The sequence below is a fragment of the Branchiostoma lanceolatum genome, chromosome 10, assembly GCF_035083965.1.
Source record: "Branchiostoma lanceolatum isolate klBraLanc5 chromosome 10, klBraLanc5.hap2, whole genome shotgun sequence".
NCBI lineage: Eukaryota > Metazoa > Chordata > Leptocardii > Amphioxiformes > Branchiostomatidae > Branchiostoma > Branchiostoma lanceolatum.
Window position 1 is genome coordinate 12,015,892 of NC_089731.1, and position 23,980 is coordinate 12,039,871.

Below are 23,980 nucleotides of genomic sequence, written 5' to 3' on the forward strand. Positions count from 1 at the left end.
AAGCCTAAAGCAGTATGGAGCGACAATCATCGATGAAGTAATTGTTGTTTATTAGATCTCAAGTTGCTGTCGTCTCTGCTTCACGTCAATGTCAGATCTGATGAGAGCGCTTCTTTCAAAAATTTAATGACATTTTACAGACTCCAGTAGACCTGGGCACGAAATACTCAAAGGACCTTCCGCTAGATAAAGTCATCTTAAAGTACTAATTGCTCAACTTGTATCGAACGTCTTATTGTCCCCTGCTGTCTTAGTCGTCTCAAGGCGTTTAGAAATTCTTTCTTTCAAAGGTTGAAAAGATTTAGTCGGCTTATTCCGGATTTTTGTGTTCGAGCTATATACACATGTAGACCTATCATGATACACACATTTCACACAATTACAAAAGGGGAAACCATAAAAAAATGACCTAAAAATCAATTTTACAAAAAAGGACTTCTTTTTATATGTGGTGATTTATTACAAAGGCTTTTGCTATATTTGGGCGACAGATGGTTCATAATCGGTGGGGTTTTCAAGGCGAGCCTCATAGCATATCCCCAATTTACCTTTGTTAATGGCGTGCTTTTGGTTGATCTTTATACTAAAATAAAGTGAGTGGGTCCGAACACAGTAATACCTTTATGTAATTAGATTTTACATTGACTGGAACCAAAATGTCAAGGCAATAAAGAGACTGTCCTTTTAGATTGACAGGGTAAAAAAAATGGTATGATAAATTTATATCTATTATATAAAAATGAAACGACCACTCAGTTCTCATAGTGAAAATCTGTAATAATATTCATACACCGAGTTGAATATATTTAAGGTTAAGGGTAACATTGATATAGTTTTATATTTATTAGAACTACGATGCTTATTTTCTAGACCTTAGCTTGTATGTTGATCCGTGGCCACGTGGAACATGAAATTTAACCCCATAATCAATTGTTTGTGTTGACAATGGTTATGAACTCATCAATATGTTGTGATGTTAGCTGTTTTTAGGCGTTTTGTTGAGCTTTCTACTCTGTCCCGTTTTCTTCATGTTGCAAAGCCAAACATAAAGACATAAAGAAAACGGGACAAAATATAAAGCCAGACAAAACGCAAACCAGCAGGAACATCTTAGCGATCTGAGGTAGCACCGTAACAAAGAAAAACATTACAAGACATATCTACACATGTATTCATTCATATCATAAAGAAGAAAGCGAACAATACATGATAGATAGAGAGGTTACATGGATATCAAGAAAGCTAGATTGGGATATAAAGTAACGCATCCAGCGTCCGGGGTATCTGACAATGGTACATGGTGCATTATACGGGTTAGCAATGACGGTGGGATCTCTGCAACCAAAGCAAAATTAGGGCCCAAAGCAAAATATGGAAATAAAAAGATGCTGAAATCTTTATGGTAGTGACATTTACTAACACTACTCAGCATATTTGCGTAATGACTTCAAACTTTGAGTATTTTAAAACCGCGCAAAAGCGTGTCGTACGATGATTCCCTTAGTTTCGCGAGCCTACCAAAACCCTGGCAACGATTTTCAGTGAGTTTTCACATCACAACGACGTCGTATTTTTGCATGATGGACGTCGCTATAAATTGTGATAATGTTGTTTGAACTAATCATGTATAGAAATTACTGAAGGAATTGGCTTTCAAAATTTCGGGGTCTAATATTGCTTGGGTTTCCTTTAAGCTTGGCATATATTTATCCTTATTTTCAGGGACTCATGCCGCATATCACCTGGATGCACTTCCTTTGTTAATGATGAATATAGATAAAGACATTAATTTGATGGTTATTCCTTCACTCATTATCTCCACTATAATAACAAGAACTGAATGCATTCTGCGAATTTAGACTTAATTTGTTTATCCACGGTCGTGAGATTTCTCATTTGTGCATTATTACATCCACTGCGATGTGTATTCCACTCTACAGCCGCAGGGTCCTACAGATATGAATAACAAATATAAGACCTAGACTCGGTCTGTGGAATCATTTGTTTTAGGCATTCATAGTGCAAAAACTGTCACGATCTGCTTGTGCGTGTGTCAAGACACTTTCTAAATAAGGTAGGACTCTGCTCTAATTTGCATACATTATTGTCTAAGGTCGCACCGTAATAAGCCTTTCAGGTCTCTGATTTCCCAGAAGCGAATCGCCTTATTTGTGTTATCTGGGAATATACACGTGGGAACGCTAGGAAGTTAAAGGTGTCTGCCCGCCGGTCTTCCATGACATTTACATGAGGTGTGCCTACCCGTTTATCTACTTAGGACATCTTAATGTAGAAACATGTAGATAATGATAGAGAAGAAGAAGAAGAACTTTATTGCGCGACAATTGTAACGGGTACAATGCATGGCAATTTGTAGATACATAACAATCGACTCTTTCTGATATTTAGCAATTTCAAAGATACGCAGTCATTTTTATTTCATTGCTCTGGTGACATGTTCAGGTAAAGACAAGAATTGTGGCATATTGTTTTGATTTCATTTCTGTTAAAAGATATGGTTTTATATTTCAAATACCAGAATGCAAAAGAGTGAAATAATCATCAACATCAACATACTATCATGGAAATTTTGAATGATATCGGTCTAATGTACTTTTATATCATACATTCTTAGATGTGTACGTCCTCTTCGCCTATGAAACACATACGACAATTATTGGAATGTAAAGTCCCCAACTAAAGTTCAAAATTGACCTGAATAAACTCGATGAACAATCCAGTATGTAATAGTTGAGACTTTTGTGGTACATGACTTATCAAACTCAGCAACATGGCCATAATCAAAATGGCAAATTTCGTAAAACATTTAAGTAAAACAACAGGTATGTTGGGCATGGCGGACAGTTCGTATGTGAGACCTTCAAAGCGATCAATGGAGTTGCGCAACGAGAATATAAAGCCTTGGTCCGATTCGTACGCGGAGGAATAGCGATTTCTTATCAAGTTTGATGGGTGCAGCGTGCCATCGAGCACATTAGAAAGCACTGCACTCAGATTAACATAGAAATTAAAAGCACCTCGCGACATTTTCGGATGTGCCAATACTCCTAATCCTTCGGGGCAGGCTTAATGAAATTCTTATCATCCTTTTGTGTGCGGGATCATGACCACCTCCCCGCCTGCCAGTCAGGCACGTCTCTCGCATACACTTTTTAATTGGTAACGATTCCATTGCATTGGCTACGGGTGCCTGCTATCACATCTTTATACATAAACCGAAGGCCATAATCTGGGTGGCTTAGGGTTATCCGTGCCTGTAATTATACAGGGCTCGTGTAATGAAGTGATTTTGAGCCAGGACTGCCCCGTGTCGCTGAGGGTTGGCCAAGGGTCCATATCACACTCTTGCAGTTGAATGTAGCGGCATGCGTCGGGAAATGACTGATAAAGAAGTCAATTTGGTCTTGGAGGCTTCTTAATTCTTGTCCTGCATTTCTGCGCATAATGAATACTACATTACACAACGCGGATATGGAGGCGGATGCCTGCGAAACCTTTACAATATCGAAAAGAAATGATGATCAAGTCTACTGACTTCTTACATGCAGCTCGCTCATTGATAAGCATTATCTACTTGGCGACTTGGAAGAAAACGAAGTCTGGAACTTTAAAAAAGTTTTTGTCCACGCCTCAAGACGCACAGCCATCATCATCTTGTCTCATGAGACTTTGGTAGCACGCAACCAGAAAGTAACGGAACAGCTATAATCTAAGATGGCATGCTACGACATATTTACACATGAAGTATGGTCATTCATAATGTATGATGCTATAAGTAGTAGGAAATTTACAATGAGAAGTTACATAGACGGACGACTGCTATGTCTAGGCTTAATTGATAGTGTATCTCAAACCATAGCTGGATAAAAAAAGCTGTCCTGTAAGAAACAACTTATGGCCAGAGTAGAGTAGAGTAGAGTAGAGTAGAGTAGAGTAGAGTAGAGTAGAGTAGAGTAGAGTAGAGTAGAGTAGAGTAGAGTAGAGTAGAGTAGAGAAAAATCCTTTCTTTTCCTTGGATGACCATGTCGGCCTGCTATGCACAACTATGTACATGTCCGTTCGTACCAGAGATCCACGGGAAATAATCTAAATAAATAAGATACCAACCAAATTACAACAAAAATAATTGATTTTATGGTTGTATAGCAGTCGACATAAAATAATAGCTATTTGAAATTACCCATGGTCAGTCTAACTGCATCCCTTCCTTTTTACCCTACTTCATAAAATAGTTGTTGCTGTTAATGGGTTAATAACAAGCAGAAGATTGCGGCGTACTGTCTTGTGTGATTATGTAGAGCCGTGGGAATCAACATAGTCCCTCGACGTGTGCTGTCGCCGTGACAGTTTTATCAGTTACGCTACGTACACGTGGTTACTGATGTGCTTCAGACAGGTAACTGTACATGCCAATTAATACCCAACCTCCTGTAATCCGGGCTATGATCGAGTTGGCAGCTTTGATGGGCCACATTTTACACAAATCACCTTTAAGAAGCGTACTGTAAGCTCACAAGGTGATAAACTATTGCCTCTGTAAAACAATGCTGTGCCGTGTAAATGTCATGTAAAGTTCACGCTACGATGTTTACAATTCCAATGTTCCAGGTAATTGATTTAATGCCCTGTTATTTACGAAAGGAAGCATGTTTGGCACGGTTCTTTATTAAACGCTACATTATTGCCCAAATGTACTATTAAAGGGATATATGGAAATAAATGTCCACCGGTGACATTAAACTCACAGATCATATAGAACTTTACTTTGTTTTCGTGCATTCGCAAATAGATTATATATCTGACGTGTTCTGTTTCAAAGCCTGTGGGCTGGCCTGCGGGAAATTGTGTTGGTGTCTTAATGTTGGGAGCCTGTTAATTTGTCATGTAATCTCAGTAGCAATAAAGATGGGAGTATGCAGCTAATATTGACACAATACCCCAAGGAATCAAACAACATATCAACGCATAACTCATATCCTTCTTAACAAAGTTACTAGTTAAACCTTACACCCACGCGTTTAGCCAGCAGCTGTGGAACCTCCATGTAGTTACGGATTGCCGGCGAAACGTCGTTGACTGCGAAATGACCAAACATCTAAGTCTGCCCTTTCGCTCAACTTGAGAAGAAAAATATTATTTGAATGGGCTTCTCTGTCTTAAAAGACCTCTTTAAGCGCACAGACTGCGTCACGCAAGCATTGCCGGCAATCTTGCTCATCTATCAGAGAAGAAAGTTGTATATAGTGGAGAGGATGATCGATAGTGTGGACCCTCGTGCTTGACTTCTGTAGCTGCGAAGCCATCTAGTCTTGCTTTGAAGATTGCTTGAAGATGACAGTGAGTACAGGAGAGCCCTCTTATTTGTGCAGGGGTTGAACGATATCGATTGCGGCCTCTTTGCATCAACAACGTATCCCCACGCAACACGGCTATTTACATCCCTGAAGTAAAATGCCTTTAGCGTGTCGGAGGAAACCAAGGGTGTCCAACTAATTAATTCCAATTTGCAGCTCATAGAACCTCGGAAGAGGTTGATTCGTGAATCTCTTAGGTGTGAATACTGAGAACGAAAGAAATGCACACATTGGATCAAAAAAGGAAGCCGTGCTATACAAAACAAGTACAATCTCCCATATTGATCACTTTGCTTGAACTACAAGCAACTGAAACATATCGTTCCCCAGCAGTATCGCAGTATAAAGAAACCTACCTGTGAGTTATTGCAGAAGCCCTTAGCTGGTTTGAATGCCAAAGAAATGCCCTGCAAACTTTGTCTTCGAGCGCATAGATGCCTGGTATCAGTGCTTCCATGCTTCACCAACCACTATAAAGAAAGACTTTATCTTGATCTCCAGAGTCTTATCTGTTGATCTAAATTTAGAATAGGACATGGAGAAGCAACGATATTTTCACCCTTTGACATTCGAAAGGTGACGTCAACGGTGACTGACTTCTCTTTCAAATTAGACCTTCACCTTGTGATAATAGATACGGAACGACTGATTAAAGCTACTACTTCGGCGGATTAACCACTGAACAGTGCCGGGTATAAGTGGGAAAATGCCGCTTGCATACAGATTGTACATGTTGCGTGTATCAACAACGTGGACAGTCTTCAGTCACTGATAAGAACAGTACAGTTGATATATCTTTATATATATATATTTTGGTTTGACTGTTCAGGAAACACAGCCGGGGCTGCCCAACTAGCCCGTGGTTATTACAAAGGGCCATCCCTACTGACAAAGACAAGACCTTACAATAAAGGAATTGTTGACATGGACAGCATAACGAGATTAAACAATATTCTAAATACGCATGTACATATTGAAAACTATCGTATATGAAAGATTAAGAAAAACTCTATGATGGTATCTACAACCAGAGGTCAGGGTCCGTATGTATCATCTTGTGTGTATATGTAACTGTACTGTTTGTTTCAAATGATTACATAGAACTCATGCAAGACACTATTCATTAACCAGCAAAGAAAGTTCTTTGACAGAAACTTCCGTATGAGTTTCAATTTCAGAGAGTGAACATTTCGTCCTTGAAGTTGATTTGTTTGATTCAAATATCAAAGCAGCGAATCTCCTCTTGCGCCGAATACAAGGAGTTGACATCTTTGACCTCTACTTACAAAAGGACGACATTTGCATCTTCAAAGGCCTTCTTGAAGTAATGTTTTGATCGATATGCATTTTTAGTATAGTAGGCTGTTACTGATATCAACGTAACGCTATCTGAACTATATCAATTGCAGGTATTGTTCTTCATCTTAAACCCCGGTTCGTTCCTAATGAAATGATAATGCGTCAAAAGCGTGGCTGTTGATATTGATGAACGACGAACGTCCAGTTGAGATACGCTGAGTTCTTTATCTTGTTTTCATTCCTCACACCCCCACTTATTCTAGCCTTGAATAAAGTATCTTCTTCCGCACGCTCTTTGCCCCTGCTTACTGAAATACTTAGCCACACAAAAGTTGACCGAAGCCCTCAGGTCAAATTTCATTCCTGTGATAAATTGAGTGTGGTCAACTCATCGACTTTACTTTAGTAGGCTTCTCCCTTCTTCCATGACACTCTATTCTGGTTACGGTGTCTGATAAGACTAGGCAGTATCAAAGGCGAAAGCAAATTCATTAAATTCGCATTCGTTTTATTGGGAATCAATACAGAGGTTCAAATCAAATCATACTTTGCCGATGTTTAAGCAAAATTATTGTGAAGGCCGCTGACAGAGAGAATCTAGTCAGTGGTATTAAAGATGTTATGGGTTTTACACGTCCGTTGCGATTAGAACTTGATCATACAGTTTCAATCTACGCGTTTCTTTATGAGTACTTGCGATGTTATATAAGGTCAACTAAAGCGTGTACAACTATACCATGCATATGGACGATCATCTGTGTTGATAGTTATCATAATACAGTGCTAAACTTTCTTACAACAGTAAGGTATTTACGGATCAAATTTTCAACGACCACTGTCGCCTTCTTCAGGATCAATAATGACCAATCACTGCCTAACGTAATCAGTTTAGCACTGTATTATGTATACATCTATGTATCTTTAACGTTAACGTACAAAGAGGTTGTATTGTCATACTTGATTTACTGTAGAAAAAGAACAATAGTTTTTCTGAAGCAAAGTCAATCCCACTGGTTTGGAAGTAACGGCATGATGTACTCTCCCTATATCTTTCATTTTTTTTCTTAGTATAATTGTAATCCATTGCCCATTATCAATATCTTAATCAACTATATGGAAACAAATGAATAAAGTCGATCATTTTTGTCGCTAAAACAAACTCAGTATGATATTACCCCTCCCCTTTCGCCATATTTCTGGGTCCCTCTATACTGGCCTCTACTATTGTATTTGATTGCCATGACTGGAAGAATGAAGAGTGATTGATTTGTCAGTATTATGGGTTAATCTTCAGATATATTCTTCCGCTTCACGTTTGATTGAGAAAGACGACAGATCTGCAGTTCATGTCAGATAGATTGAGGCATTTCTCACAGAGAGGCAGGCTGCATAAATGGTACGAGCACGTGGTGGGGATTAATGTGTCACAGGGGAGAAATGAGCGACTCTTTGGATCTGCGAATGTCTTTCTGGGTTATTTCCTTTATATTGAAACCTGTTCAAGGGAACGTCATTATTGTGGTTGGTCAGGAAGCGTGGTCGGGCGTGGGTAGCATCAGATGACATGGATCATCCGGCTTATAAAGAGGATAATAAAGATGAATAGCCTGCCATGGTTTCATGGCGCCTGTATCCTGGCGATCTGTGTCAAAATAGAATACGATAGCGATTTTGTTAACATTTAATGTCTCATACTGACAAAGTCTACCCGTATATTGTTGTTTAAAGGACCCTGAAAAACAAACGCAATCCAAGAATCCAGTTCTACGTTTTGTCATATAACTGCATTCTCTTAACAGGTAAACCGGGACAGCTACTAGGTAAGTCACAAATCATCTGAACTGTTGGAGCAATTTGAGCAATACGTATTAAGACATGTAGTATATGTAGTATCACAGTTTACCTTAACACCCTATGTCTACTTGCACATACAGTCGGCACCAGTAACCATCGAGTATACGTCCTCAGCTGGCATACATTTAATGGCCACAATCCCTTGTGGCTAAGTAATGTAGACAAGCTCATCACACTGACATGTTTTTCAGCCACCACTGTTGTTGCCAACAGACGGTGATATCCCTCCGCCATCTGTGAGTAAACATGGCGGGCGCCTGGTAGTCTAGCATTTTAAGCACACCAAATTCTAATATTCCACACGTTAAGCTACTGGCACCACCATCATCCATTACATAAAGCCCAGTGCAAAATCTAAAGGTTACTACGCTAATATTTCTCCTTCTACAAGGCCACAGAGTGAATGCCACTTGAGCGCCAGAAAATCTTCTAATACCCGGCGTTATAAAACCGGATCCTGAGTCTTAGATTGACGGCTATGATTCTCCGTCCATCGCTGAAGAAGATGAGCATTTGGGACGACGTATGACCTTTTCAAAACATTAACGCTATAAATCTCATAATGAAAAAAAACTAACTATTCTCCAACTCAAAGAAATTGATTCGCCGGAATTTTCGACCGAATCTCCCTGTCTTCTTCAGATATTTGAGGCTATACATTTGTTAACGATAGCTTGGAAGTCCATATGTGCTGGTAGAAGTCATTCTGAAACGTGTTAACTTTAATAGCCAACAGAAAATTACATCAGGGCCTTTCAACCATCCCCCAATAGAGACGGGGGGCGCCACAGACTTTCTGCAACTTATGATCCACTGCTCACCGAGTCACGTGTGGATTGCTCATTCCCTGACAAAGACTGGTGTTTGTGTTGGCAATTACTGTTAAAACTTGTTTCAGAATATGTTAACGATTTGGTACCCATAAGATATCTCCACAAAACTTTAACATTTATATCCTTCGTTTTGTTCAACTTCAGTAACCTATTGTTCGTTGCCCTCTGGTATTACGTATGAGGAGTAATGGATGTCCTGCTGGGATGATACATGAGGTCATGGTTGCTTGGGAGACTGAATGGGGACGAATGTACTTACATACTCAGCTTGACACACATCACGGCAAATAATGTGGTCCAAATGGCATAGTTCGAATTGATAGATGGTTCTGTATTCTCTAGGGGAAACGGAAGCAGAATAGCGTTGTGTATGCTGACCAAGAACACGGGACATTGTTGATGTGACGAGTATCTTTTTGTCTATCTTAATTCTTAAGCCTAAGTATTCAAATATTTTTCATTAGCTAACATTACCTGATGTCATCTGAGTGCAGTATAGCAATGGACGAGTACCACATGGGAATTCAGAATCTATTCTTCAGTTATAGATATATAGTTATAGTCATATGGAAGTACTTATCTAAAGAGAATTATCAATCAAATATTGGCCAAATAAGTAATTGCTGTGTTGATTGACATGGTTTTCAAAATGGCAAATGTTCTTGTTTTCCTTCATGATTATCTAATTGTGTGTAAATGTCGACAATGGTCATTTGATAATTACCTACCCTAACTCTAACCTCTCTTCCCATTGGTCCAGCAAGTTACTTCAGATCTACCTCTACTTTTGTTGCATGAAAATTCTCTGCTATTGTATGTTCTATGAGAGAATGTGAATGATTTCTCTTTACTTTGTAAAAGCGTTGTACTCTTGACCCCTTTCTGTCACTTGGGAGTCGACTGAGACAGTGATTTATGTCAGGTTCTGCGACATTTCAAATGGCAGTTCTTGGAGTGTTGTTCCCCCAAACTTGGCAACTATCACAGTAAGACGCCGGGCAGCTTTTATTTCTTAGATAGAGATGCACAATAATTTTCTGCCTCAACTCTAAAACATATACCCTATTACGAGTATTACAGCCATACATTCTGACTTGGTGAGAAGCACATATACATACCCACCAAACCCAATTTGCTTAGTATTCCTCTTGCATATTGTCATTCACAACATTGTTGCAAACCTAGCCCTTTTAAGAGATCATAACCCAATGTAGACGAGACAGTGGCACCTAATGGCGTTTAAATGTGGAATGGATTAAAGTTGATCTTTTCCGCTCCTCACATCCGGACGGAATCTCCAACGGGTTGCGCCCTCTGACACCATGCAGGGTCGGGTCTCTCAAGGACATGACCTGCACCGCGCGGTAATGGACAGCCGGGAACACGGTGATGTGCTGTTATCGCTAACCCATAACTCAAGGTGAAACCATTATCGCGCTTTTACAAAGTCACCCACTATTACTACTGTCCTATAACTCAAGATAAAGCTATTTTCCTGTTTTAGGATACTCCCTCCATGTCACTTGAGACGACGAAGTTACTTTCTTTCATGATATTTCCAAGAAATTTCCCTATATCTTAACTGTTTTCCACATACTTTGAACGTATGGAACTTTGTACTCCTAAAAAGGAATGAGACAGTATACTGCCATTCCGTGCTTCCGGCCGTTGAACTATCGACATGACTGTTGGTTGCCTTTCGTTCTTCAAGACCCGTAGACTATTTTGGCTGTATAGACTTAAAGAATCCTTACCTTTGCTCTTTCGTCCCTTTGTTGACAACTTACACTTCGTATTTCTACGTACGTTTGACAATTTTAAGCTTCAGTGATACATTTGTCTTGTGAGTATAGCCATTTCTCCAATGGCATTGTAGATATGCTCATCGCCATAGATATCCATCGGTCTCCAAATGCCAAGTTTGAAGCGGCACAAAGCAAGGGGCTATAGTTTGAATATCGATGATTTATTTGAAAAGAGTTTTCAAAAGCCCTCTGTCAGATATAATGCTGAGATTTAATGGCTTCCTGACGTTCTCATTTCGATGTGATCTTCGATTCTCCCCGTTAAGTTGCCGATTGAGCTTCCAGACGGATGTTCTCGAACCTTCACCCTCTGACGATGGTATCAAACAATCCTTTTGTCACATTTTCTTCTCATCAGTACTATTCAAAACTCAGTATTGATGATGTACGTAACATGGTCCCATTTGGTGCAATTACGAGTCGAAGTTGATTCAAACTGAAGCAAATCGTGTAGCAAGACTAAGGAATAGAGACGTTACATGTCAATTGAGTTCTCTTTAACCTTCTCCCCGCTACCTGACTCTGAATCCAAGGAAGAATGGGGTGCCAACCGGCTACTTCAGTGTGCTAATGGTTAAAAAAGTTTCGCGTATAGCTCGTCGATAGCCAGAATTAACAACATCAAATCAAACCTCCAATGTACGCTTCTTTGAGGAGAGTATAGTATCTATTCTATGTGGTGAATATCTATCAATTCGATTAATCCAACTGTAAAAAACTCCGGAGCCCAAAAATTAGGGAGCAGTGAATATCTATGATAGGTTCTTATCGGATAATAAAGATCTGCTGAAACGTACAGTGTCAATGGCTTACCGTAAGATTGGGGACGAGAAGGACACCTGAGGCCCGGTAGTAAAGGAACTCTGTGGGTCTTGGTAGATTTACTCCGTTATATAGTCTTCCTGGTTACAGAATCCACCGTGACATGGACATGTATAGGGAATATTATTTATATCTCAGTCTGCACCACGAAATCAGCATTACCATTATCATCATGTGATATAGGAAAAGTAATATAATCAAGACGCCTTATGATTGCCACTGTCGTGAAGCGAAGTCGTAAAAAGTTTGCGATAAGCCTCTTTTAACTGCCTGTCTAACGACATGGAAACGGTGTTTTGAACGGTCTGTATGGCGTCAGTGACCTTGAGTTCTTGCTTCAATCGGCAAGGAAATCCTCTGAATTGGCATCTGGTGAATTTGGGGGCATGCAGCATAACAAAGTCATCATAGCGAGTGTCATCGACCCCAAAATAGAGAGAATTAAACAAAATATAAGGAAATGTTGTTCTCCGTAATGAGAATAGACGGTGGCAACATAATCTTTATTCTTTGTACCTATTTGTCATAGCTAGTTAAGTTTTGTTTACAATGTTGTATCGCTTCTGTAATGTTACATTCAAGTATTTTAATTTGATTTTGAAATTCAAAATAGATGGTGGCAACAGAGATAGGAGTTGTAACAGTTTGTATACAGCTAAACATTGGTGGTTGTTAATACTTGCACTATACTAACAGTATGTGAAATACATTTTCTGCTGGATCTTATTACGTTGTCTACGGAAATACATACATGTATCTGGAAATTTTTATTCGGCGGCTCTTTGTTGTTGCACTTTAGAATCTCTTCTTTAGGCATGGTATTAATTTTGGTAGACATTGATTCATTTTTGTTCCGAATTTTGCATTATGCCACTTTTTTTCCGCTGATTCTAACCACTATCTTAATGCTCGCAACAACATCAGAACAACTATACTGCACTACAGTGCATTAGATTAAGGAAACCCAAGCAATATTAGGGCCCGAAAGTTATTACGGAAATATGCTTAACAGCGTTAGTAAATGTCACTGGAAAAAAGATTCAGCATTTTTTCATTTCTATTTTTTTTGCCCTAATATTGCTTTGGTTGCAACATCAGAGCACCTCTACTGCACTACAGTGCATTAACGTTAGTCATATCAGGTTGAGCTCATCAATATTCCAACACTTTGTCACACTTTATAGATATATGATCGATATGACCTCGACTTTAATCGAGACAATCAAATTTGTCATCATTTGAAAAAACATGGAATTCGAAATAGATTGTGTAAACATAAAAAATATCTAGAGATGTTGCAATATTGATTTAACAATTATAAATCAGGCTTAAATATTAATCTAAGAGGCATATTTAATAAAATACAACACATTACTAAAGCCACACAAAAGGTGCAAAGCAACGTCGTGGTTAGAATACTCAATGAAGTACACCTGCACTTCCCTGCCCGATCATTTTGATACACTAATCTTTCCAATAGTATTATCAGTCACTTGAATCATTCCGTTGTTGATTGCGTGGCGATAAATACAATGCAAAGCTCACGAATTACAGCTATGTAATGCAGAAGCTCGCCAATGTCATTGTCAACGGGTCAGGGGCTTCTCGTTTGTGAGGGACCCCAGGAGTGGCTGACTGCTCAGGCAGATCCCAGATGATTGTCTATATTGAAAGGTGTTCTGGAGACAGTGATTTGCCACCTGCCGCGGACGACCTGCCATTCCTTAAGAGGGGCTCTGAATGAGTAGGCGTCACGTATGGATTAATGGATAATAGAAACCGCGGGGAGTGACGTCACTCGGGCGGCGTAGTTGTTATGTTATCATTTTTTATTAGGCAACATAGATAAATAAATAAATGGCGGCGCACTCAAGTTAATACAACTTATATTAGCGCCACCATGAAACAATAATTAAACAAATATAAGAATATATACACATAAGTGTACAAATAAATGATCAACCAAAGCATAGATAATAGTTTGTTTTGTAAAAACAGCAAATCCTAACTCCCCCTCCCTAGATGTAATTGCTAGGATACAAATAACATAATTTGTAAAATAAATTTTTCATTTGAAATAATTTTAGGGTGTAAAACGCCTAGTTTGTATAATGAATTCTTGTGTTAAACACATATTTTTAGTAGGGGTGCAAAGAGAAAAGGTGAAAAGGTGCAAAGTCATCAACATAAAAAGTGTTTGTTTATCATAAATTTCTGGAAAATGCCTGGGTGTCATAGGTTTGGGGCAAAATTATCATAATGTTATCATCATGCAAGACTCCAGATTTAGCCTGTAAAAGGGTTAACGTTAACGTTGCCACTCCTCATATCAAAAGCTATTACAATCGTCAAGAAACCGACCATACGCTTCTAACCATATCCTCAGGCTGCTATGGTTTATTGAATGTGTTTGCTATTTTATTTGTGTGAACCATTTATAAGTTCAGTAACAGGTTAAAGATTTATGCCAGGATGTACACATTCAATTTCTACACTGTAGACCATCATTTAGAACTTTTCAAATCATTTGTCCAGATCGTAAACAAGTGAACAAAACACGCATTCTGAGTCATTCAAGCACCTCTCATTTCATCAACCGTTGCCATGGTTGTGATGAATATCGTTTGACATTAGGGCAGAATAGCATGGCTAGGCCGATACGGTTGTTGAATGAGGCAGCTATATACAAATGTGAACCAACACTAGGCTCCTATAAATCACCCAATTTATTCGCCAACTTTGGCCTCAATAGATATGTACACCTTTCAAACAAGGAAACTGTAGAGTGAAGGACCCTTTTTACAGTATGCATCTAAAGTTATGCCTGCAAACCAAAGGAGATACTTGAGAACCAAAGGCGATACTTGAAAACCATTTGTCAATCTGTTATGGAGTGTTGGAAATTATATGGTGCACTGTGTTCACTATACAAGTCTTTTGCATTGCTGACGAATAGCCTGTCAGTTTTCAAGGTCATACCGCTAAAATGAGATGGAGTTATTGTATTTCTAGAGAATTTCTATTAATCATCATCATTACATAAACCTAGGTGCGGATTCTGACTAAGACTGCCGTACGTTTTTTTTCTTCTTATGAAACATTTGATTTGATCAAGGATGTTATCTATATCTTGATTGATGCTGTTTTCTTTATCAATGTTATTTTTAAGGTAACTTGTTACCTTCTTAATTCTGGTTTGATTCAAAAGTTTTGTTTAGATACATTGTGTATTATTGTTTATTTACTTTATAGGGGTTTGTGTACATATTATGGTGTATACGTTATTAAGTGACTGTTTATTTTACTTATGCGCCATAAACTTTGCTTTTCTGTTGTTTTATGTTTGCTATATGGAAAATCAATAAAAACATTTATAAAGCAAAAAGACTGCCGAACTTGGCAGAGAAAGTCACAAATTTTATGGCTGCATCAAAAGGAAGCCGTTTGCCCAACCATTATCATTAACAAGGCTCCCTGCCAGAATTCCTATGCATGGAACTGCCTCGCTGATGAAATCGTGACTATCACTGCTGGCATGTTTACGCCGCTTCTCGTATCCATCATCCACCATTGACACTTGCCACTGATGAATCTAATCCAACGTGTGCAGACGATATTCCTGTCACGAGTTAGCGGAACTCTCTGTCTTGAGCTGTTTTCATACATGCCGAGCACCGTTATTAAACAGGAGGTAGAGGTGTCAAACCTCGGAGTATGAAATCACTCGGGTCGTTAGCGACCACTTTAGAATTTTGACGAGTTTGTCACGGCCCTGATTCACCTGCTCTTGCCGTGCGCACGGCCGTCCGTCAGAAATAAAGGTTAGAGCTTTCTTCCCAACGGCTTGCGAGAGAGATAACTACTTTTACATTCTGAAGGTCAATGTCACTTCTCCGTAACGTTGCCAAAACAAACATGAAGAACGTGTTGAAATATTGGGCTGCATTTTAAAGACGGAAACAAAGACATGGCCTTCTATATGATGGGAAGTGCTGGTTTGCGTGTTGTCGTGAGCTCAAACATATTAAACATTATAATTTAATATTTAAGATGTATTCATTAAAATATCGCAGCGAGAATTATGTTCAATGTACAAATGTTAAATATTAACAATGACGTAATATATTGCACATCTCTTAGTTTACAAGTTTTATAGTCGTAAAACAGTTGCACATATTTCACTTGTTAGATATCTAAAACAGTCATATATACTGTGGCGTCCGTGTGGCGCAGTGGTAGATCACTCGGCTGTCAAACAATGGGACCCCGGTTCGTATCCCGGTGTGCCCGGAGACATGTCCGGACTTGCGCCCCGACGTTGTGCCCTTGGGAAAGGCACTTAAAACGACTTTCCTCACTTCACTCAGGTGTAAATGAGTACCTAGCTCATCTAGGGTTAGGAACGTCCCTCGGAAAGGACATTAAATGGAGGTCCCGTGTTTGGGGAGAGCACGTTAAAGAACCCACCACACCTTTCGAAAAAGAGTAGGGGCATGCCCCGTTGTGCGATGGTCCAAACCTTACAGTCCGGTCTGGGATGACATCTTGAAAAGGTGATAGTTCACCTGTTATGTCAATCCTTCCATAAATGTGGTAAATCGAAATAAATGAATACATGCATCATTCCACATGACTTCAAAAATACTTTATTTTTGTGATTCTACTATGTAGATATACTGTGCAGAACTAAGTCATGAAATACTCGACTCATGCGACGTACGACCTTTGCAACAATGATGACGAATGCAACTTTTGTGATATCCTGTGGTTTTTATGTTTTTGTCAATATCAGTAAATTGTTATTCTTGATATTTAGTATCAACAACTGCTCAATAATTGTCCCTCCCCTGTCGACATAACAGACATTACGTTAACCAAAATTGCATTATAGTTGGTCCACCTGCTGAGACAAAATTGGTTTAAGAATTTAGGTGTTAATTTTCAATGCATTTGACCTTTGCAATATAAACTTACTTCGTAACAATGTCATTTTTTTAAGCCCCTATCTCAGCCACAAGACCCGCGACACGTTGGCGACCTCGCTGCGACCGGGAAATTTGACAGAGTTCTCAACAAATTTCATCGATGAACAATAAATCTTTTTACGCTTTGTGTGTTTTGTTGTCTTTTCAGTAATACCTGTACGTTTTGCTTCCCATTATAAAGTCAAGGGTAACACAAATCCGAGGTCGCCAACGTGTTGCGGGTCTAGTGAGATGGGGGCTTTACTTTACTGCCTTAAATGCAACTCCACAATTGCGAAGTGAGTCCAACACAACTACATTTTGGACTCTCCTGGACGAATTTACTGACTGTACCTCTTACAACAATATGTTTACAAAGTGTGGGAATTTCTGGTTATTCGCATTCGTCAGCAGTACGGCTAATGTTACACACAGTACTGGATACATATATAGATTCTTAAAGGCAACCAAAGAAATATTAGGGACAAAGAAATGGGAATTTAAAAAGAATGCTGAAATCTTTATTGTAGTGACATTTACTTACACTGTTAAGCTCATTTGTGTAATAACTCCATACTTTTAGCATTTTAAAACCTCGCAGAAATGTGCCGTACGATGATCCCCTTAGTTTCGCAAGCCTACAAAAACCCTGGCGACGATTTTTATCAAGCTCTCACATCACAACAACGTCGGATTTTTGCATCATGGACGTTGCTATACGTTATGATAGTGTTGTTTGAACTAATCATGTATGAAAATAACTAGATAAATTGACTTTCAAATCCGATTTTTCGGGCCCTAATATTGCTTGAGTTTCCTTTAAACTGCTGCAACAGGCAAGGCGTCCTCACCGTTCAATTACACCCGCTCCTCTCATCACCCGTCTGCGGCTTGAAGTATGTACCCATCAAGACGTGATCACAGGAGGGTAACTAATCATTAAGATGAATCCATATTGCTGCTAATTACGTCGCATTAATGAACTAATTTTGTCTAATTGATCTGCGGTAATCTGTGCGTTCTCCTCATCTGAAACTCAAATAAAACAGCATGCTTCGAAAAAAATGGGGCACACTGAGATAGGTATGATAATGGATGATGTTTGCGGGACACTTCGAAGAACCGCAAAACATTCTAACAGTTTTATTTTTCAACTCGGTGATATAAAATTATCGAACTGCGGCCAGTGCCGAAAAAAGGCTCAAGAGACGTGCACTATTGGGACGTTGAAACGTTTTGCCCTGGTGGCATCCTTTATAAATAATGAATAATGTTTGACTCTTCGAAGAACTGCAAAACATTTTAGCAGTTTTTTTTTATTCAACTCGCTGAAATAGAAAATAACCGAACTGCCGCCTGTGCCAAAAATAGCTCAAGAGACGTGTACTATTGGGACGTTGGAGCGTGTTGCCCTGGTGGCATCCTTTATTGCGTACTACTCGCATTAACACATCATTATCTTTACCTATACAGCACCCATCTTCCGCAATATCGTCGTTTATAGTCTATATGGATAGCCTGTCACTGCAATACTTTCCACCTTATCGACTTCGATGTTTCATCGCCATGCGCGGCAGCTATAAAAAAACATGCTCATCACTTCGTTCTAAGACATACGCAATTTATGATTTGTGCACAGAATACATATAGTTAAAGTTAATGCCTGTGCAAAAAACACATTACGCTCCGAACTTCACAAAGCATTTTCATTTATAGAGCGCTTGTGCAGTGCGACCACAAACATATCTTTTCCGGTCGTTCTGGTGACAACGACAATCCATTAAGTTCCAGTTGTCATGCATACAACTCTGCGCGTCCCTTATTGATTCGAACACGAGGCTAAGAAGTTATTTATGGTTATCCTCCCGTTCGTCGAAGTACTTGTACGGGACCCCGTGCCGCCTCTACTTACATTTCCTTCGATTTAAATGTCAAGCGGAACACCTGGAGGATTGCTGCCTCCTCCTGTCGACCGCCATCTGGCGTTCCAACAAATCACAACGCGTGGGGTCCGATGCCGTGAGACTGAAGGGTTTGTACGTACGCGGTGTGCTATACCCAACTATCGTCTGCAAGAAGGCTTTTTTTCAACCAAAGTAGCAAACTACCAAAAAGGCCCGTCCTAGTTTCAAGAAATGATTCAACAGACAGCCAGTCACAATCTCCGAAGCAGCCAACATGTACTAACATGTACGTTGAGTACGGAGTAGTATGTTGACTGCTCATCACGATAGATGTACATAGTTTTCTGCTGATTCTAGAAGTTACACCATCAATACAATTAAGTTGCCAACAGTAAGGTCACAATAATACCTGTTACGGCAAAGCTTCAAAAAGTCTTCAGGGCATGGCTGTTTAACGTAATGAGCTTAGGTATCCAGCATGATTCGTATACCAAACACACTACATAAGACAGAACCCCTTTCTTGTTAGATTGTCAAACTTAAGCATCACGTCGGAGATGTAACGTTTTATGCTCTCCAGATTAAGTAGTAGAGCTAGAATTAAACGATCTTGACATGAATTAAACCTGATTTACGCCACGCATCCATTCTAAGACGATTTTCAATGTTCAATCTGCAAATACAGTAGTTTCTCACCAATAGGATTGTTGAACGGAACAAAGATTTGGATAATCGGATGCAGTGAAAATTGCCATCCATTTTAATCTCAACAAATATCTTGTTCCTTATATACTATAATCAAAACCCAAGAAAACACTACTGTGCGTATCACTTCTTAATTAAATACGCACCTACAAGACAGCAAAATTGACAAAATTGCATTGACAGGAGAAGATACATTAATACCATTAAGAAACAAACTGTCGACGTTGCATCAACGCCAAGGGGCAATACAAAAGTTAAGATTTGTCTACACTTCGGTAGTATCAGTAAGAAAAGTTTTGTCGTATAAAGTAATTGCGACATACGGAGTATCTACGATATATGCCGTCCTTTAACATCCAGAGGGTATATTTATTTTGCCTTCAGTTACAAGCGCATTGGCGCCATTGCCAAAAGCATTGCCGTTATCTATATGTAAATTTCATTAACTGAGCACCAAAGCAGAGTAACTCGCTGCGGTGAAATTAGTGCAATCTGTCATATTTTGACGGCGGGTTTTAATATTTCTTTTTATCTCTACATATATTCTTATATCAATTTGGGCACATTCGAGAACGTTTCTCTACGCGTTGATGATATTCTATTAATTACTGGCGTTCGGGAATAAATCAAGAAAATACCCGCGGATAATTACCTCAGTAGATTTCTCCCCATTTTCTATGCACATATTATTCATAAATTGTAAAAACTACAATTTGATAAACAATGAGGAACTGTATGGTGACACAAACAGAGTGCATGGAAATTGGGATAAATTTTCCGTTCATTCCAATGTTGTTGTTTTTGTGAAAAAAGCAACACGGGAGGGGAGTCAACGGCAATATGGCTATGCGCCTTGTCAAGCCGAGAACAATCAACAATATGTTTTCTTGTAAATATCTGATATTTTCTGATATTGAACGACACAACGTCAAGCCTTAGATAGGCCAAATTTTTCTTTCGCAGCAGAAATACATCACAGTCATGGAGTGAGGCTTTACAGTAGCATCAGGCCAACAATAAGGCTCTTTACCCACAAGACAAAACAACACAAATCCTTACATGAGACTTCCTTGTTACGACTAATACGTTCAAATTTTGTATTGCAAATGTACCAATCCTGCAAGGGTCCATCTTTGGCTATACTCCACCAATACACCAACACAACTCGCCATTTTTCTGGACTACGCATACTATGACCGTACAGTCAGAATCTTTTTTATCCAGTATAACGGCATGGCGATTCCGCTTGACGTCATCGGCTGTTCATTCTTGTGTCGCAACTTGTCTCACTACAGGCATGAACGTGATTGATGACAATAGACAACACTAAACATGCTTACTTAAGACCTCAAATACATTTCAGTCCCCTTAATCCTTTTGTTTCATGTGGGATTATCGTATCTTTGTATCTGGAAAGCAGCGCGGTGACTTTTGGAACAGTTTACCATTGTTTTCTCATACCTTACCAAAAAAGCATACGATAAGAAATGAATTTGATTTTGAGAAACAAAAATACACAAAGCACTTAGTCATGGCTTACCTCAATGTATCATAGGAAGATATACATGTCAGATTAAAAAACAAAGGCAACGCATTAGTAACGGCAGACGGTTCGGGCAGATAAGGGTATTATGATCACGAAAATTGATGAAGGACTCTATTTTGCGATTAAAATCGCATGATCCTCTAAAACATAACACTTAATAAATCACCCCTTGTGGCGGCATTATTCAACTGTATGCTGTTATTGTTACCCAATTTGAAGATGATGTTTCTTCTCAAAGGCAACCAAAGCAATATTAGTGCAAAAAATGGAAATAAAATAATCCTGAAATCTTTATGGTAGTGACATTTACTAACACTGTTTAGCACATTTCCGTAGGAACTTTGAGCATCTTAATCAAAACTGCGCAAAAACGTGCCGTATGATGATTATCTTCTTAATTTCGCGACCCTACAAAAAAACTGATTTTCAATGAGTTCTCACATCACAACGGTAGCGTATTTTTTTGCATCGTGGACGTCGCTATACATTGCGATAGTGTTCTTTGAAATAATCACGTATAGAAATGACTAAATAAATTGACTTTCAAAATCTGGCCGAAATATTGCTTGGGTTTCCTTTGAATGTAGAAATGACGTTTGTAACGTGAAAAATGACGTTAGATACGTGAAGACCCTACAGTTTGAAACTATATTTATAGCATACTCAGTTATGAAAAGGTCACTCATTCTTTACTTACTGCAGACTTTTAATTGCTTTGTGACTGAAAAGAGGAGAAAGTCATGAAGCGTCTTTAAGGTGTATTGCAGAGGACGTAAATATAGATCTACAACACGGGATATTCCGTATCACCCGAGACTAGCCCAACCGCGGGTAGGATCGCCCGACGGCCGACCCGCGGGAGGGCTGGGACCGAGGGTGATGGGGAATACAACGTCTTGAATTTTATTTTTGTCATACCCACCCGAGAAAACACGCAATTCAATGCGAAATGCACCTGAAACTGAGAGTTTTGTGTCCTCGAAAAAAAATCGTAACATCATCGATTCCAACCTCCGAATCCAGTATTCGAATTTTCGACAGCGGCGCACTCGAAATGCATTCTAAATATTCTATGGAATCATGTGTGATACAAGTCTAGAACCCCGTGTGATACGGAAAATTACCACACGATGCGGAACACCCGTATCGAACGTTGCCCAGGTATGACATAATAGAACGCGTATATCAGTCGGCTTATATCACTCTCATTTGCTATTTATTCTCATAAACACACAAATGAAATGCACGTAATCAGCGAACCCCAACAGCATCTGGCTGTCAAAACATGACGAATAGCTTCTGTCTGATTTGGCGTAACGGTTGTACATTTTTGTCACCAATTATGCATAACGAACGTAATAGAAAGTCAAGACGTACGACTTACATGTGCTATGATGTAACGTTCAGCACAAATGACGTTTGATCATGCCGCTACAACTGTTGTCGTGATGTGTATCAAATAAGCTGTCTTCACGAGATACGTCTAAACTTTTGTTTACCAATGTGCAGAATAATTACCTTAATCTATTGATGTCTAATATACGTCGGGCATTAATAGACACAACATAAAGGCATGGAAAGAACTATTAGCGTTTTCGTGTTCCTTGCGATGTGATCATAAATCACATATTTGCCGATGGAGTCTTCCAAAATGACATAGTCGTCCAATGTGATGTATATCATATTTGTATCTATCCTACTTTGAAATGTCTAACCTAACGTATGCTGCGAGATGCAGCAAAAATGGAACGCTTTAGCATTTAATAGTTATTTTTGAATTCGAAGCAAGTAAGCTTTGTGGCTACATGTAATTCAAGTGACACAAGTCTATATTGCACATTGTCTTTAGATTAAAACAATCAAGAATGGTGATTACCTTTTGATAATAGCATCATTTCAGACTTCTTCGAAGTGGAAGATAGCTTTAGAATGTCGTTGTGAATTTGCGATCTAATGTATTTGTCTTTGTTCTGTTTGACTGATTTCTAACCTCCTTGTTCCGCTTTTCTTCTCTAATATCTGTCATAAACCCAAAATCTGTCAGAAACACACAGTAAATTGTGCTTTGAATTATTAATATACAACATTTTTATTCGACCTCTGACACCCACTCGGAATTTGCGCTCACGTTTCCTTTATTGAGTTCTCTGTTAATTTCAAATGTGCGCTTTGTTTGAATAATTTGTTGTACATTTGAATTATCTTATTTTACCTTAACTTGTTATTTGTCTGTCTTTGAGCTCATGTCTATGTTTGTTGTCTGTTCATTGAAACGCATAATTCATTCTATATTTCCGTTGCTATGATTTGCATAATTCTAAAATGGACTCCAGGAAGAAGAATATAGTGATGTATCACTTATGGGGATCTTAGTAAACCAAACTAAACCAAACCAAAAGCTTATCATTTAGGATCATTTTCTTTGGAATGAATGGTTCCAGGAACTTAGACAGATACATAAACAAAACACTGACAGCAGAAAACGCCACCGACTTTAAGAGTCTCGTCTCAAAGTGGGTACATTTTAAGATATAAATCTCTATGCCGCCAGGTGGATTATATTTACTGGTAGTAGGTCTGCCTGATTGCTTACGATAATATATAGCTCCTGTCGTCTGGGTCTCATGAAGCTTTGCCTAAGCGGAAGCTGTACCCTCATCTATTCGATCAAAACTCTGCGCCAAAAATAAGTGACAAATCCATAACATACGACATCTTTTAAAGTGCCACATACGCGTTACATTGAGTAATAGAACCAATTTTCTGTTCATATTCAGGGATGGCGTCGACATAGCTTTGCAAATCAATGAGTCCGTTGGGACCTCGGTGGCATCAACAGTTTTGGGATTGGTCATTTTTCATGATTATCTTCA

The 23,980-nt window shown here is 39.0% G+C and overlaps 1 protein-coding gene across 3 annotated transcripts in view; it reads right to left on the reverse strand.

The window, feature by feature from the left end:
* LOC136443244 (glycine receptor subunit alpha-2-like) overlaps positions 1 to 23,980 on the reverse strand; it is a 71,484-nt gene that overhangs the window by 40,221 nt on the left and 7,283 nt on the right. The gene's annotated exons all lie outside the window — the stretch shown is intronic.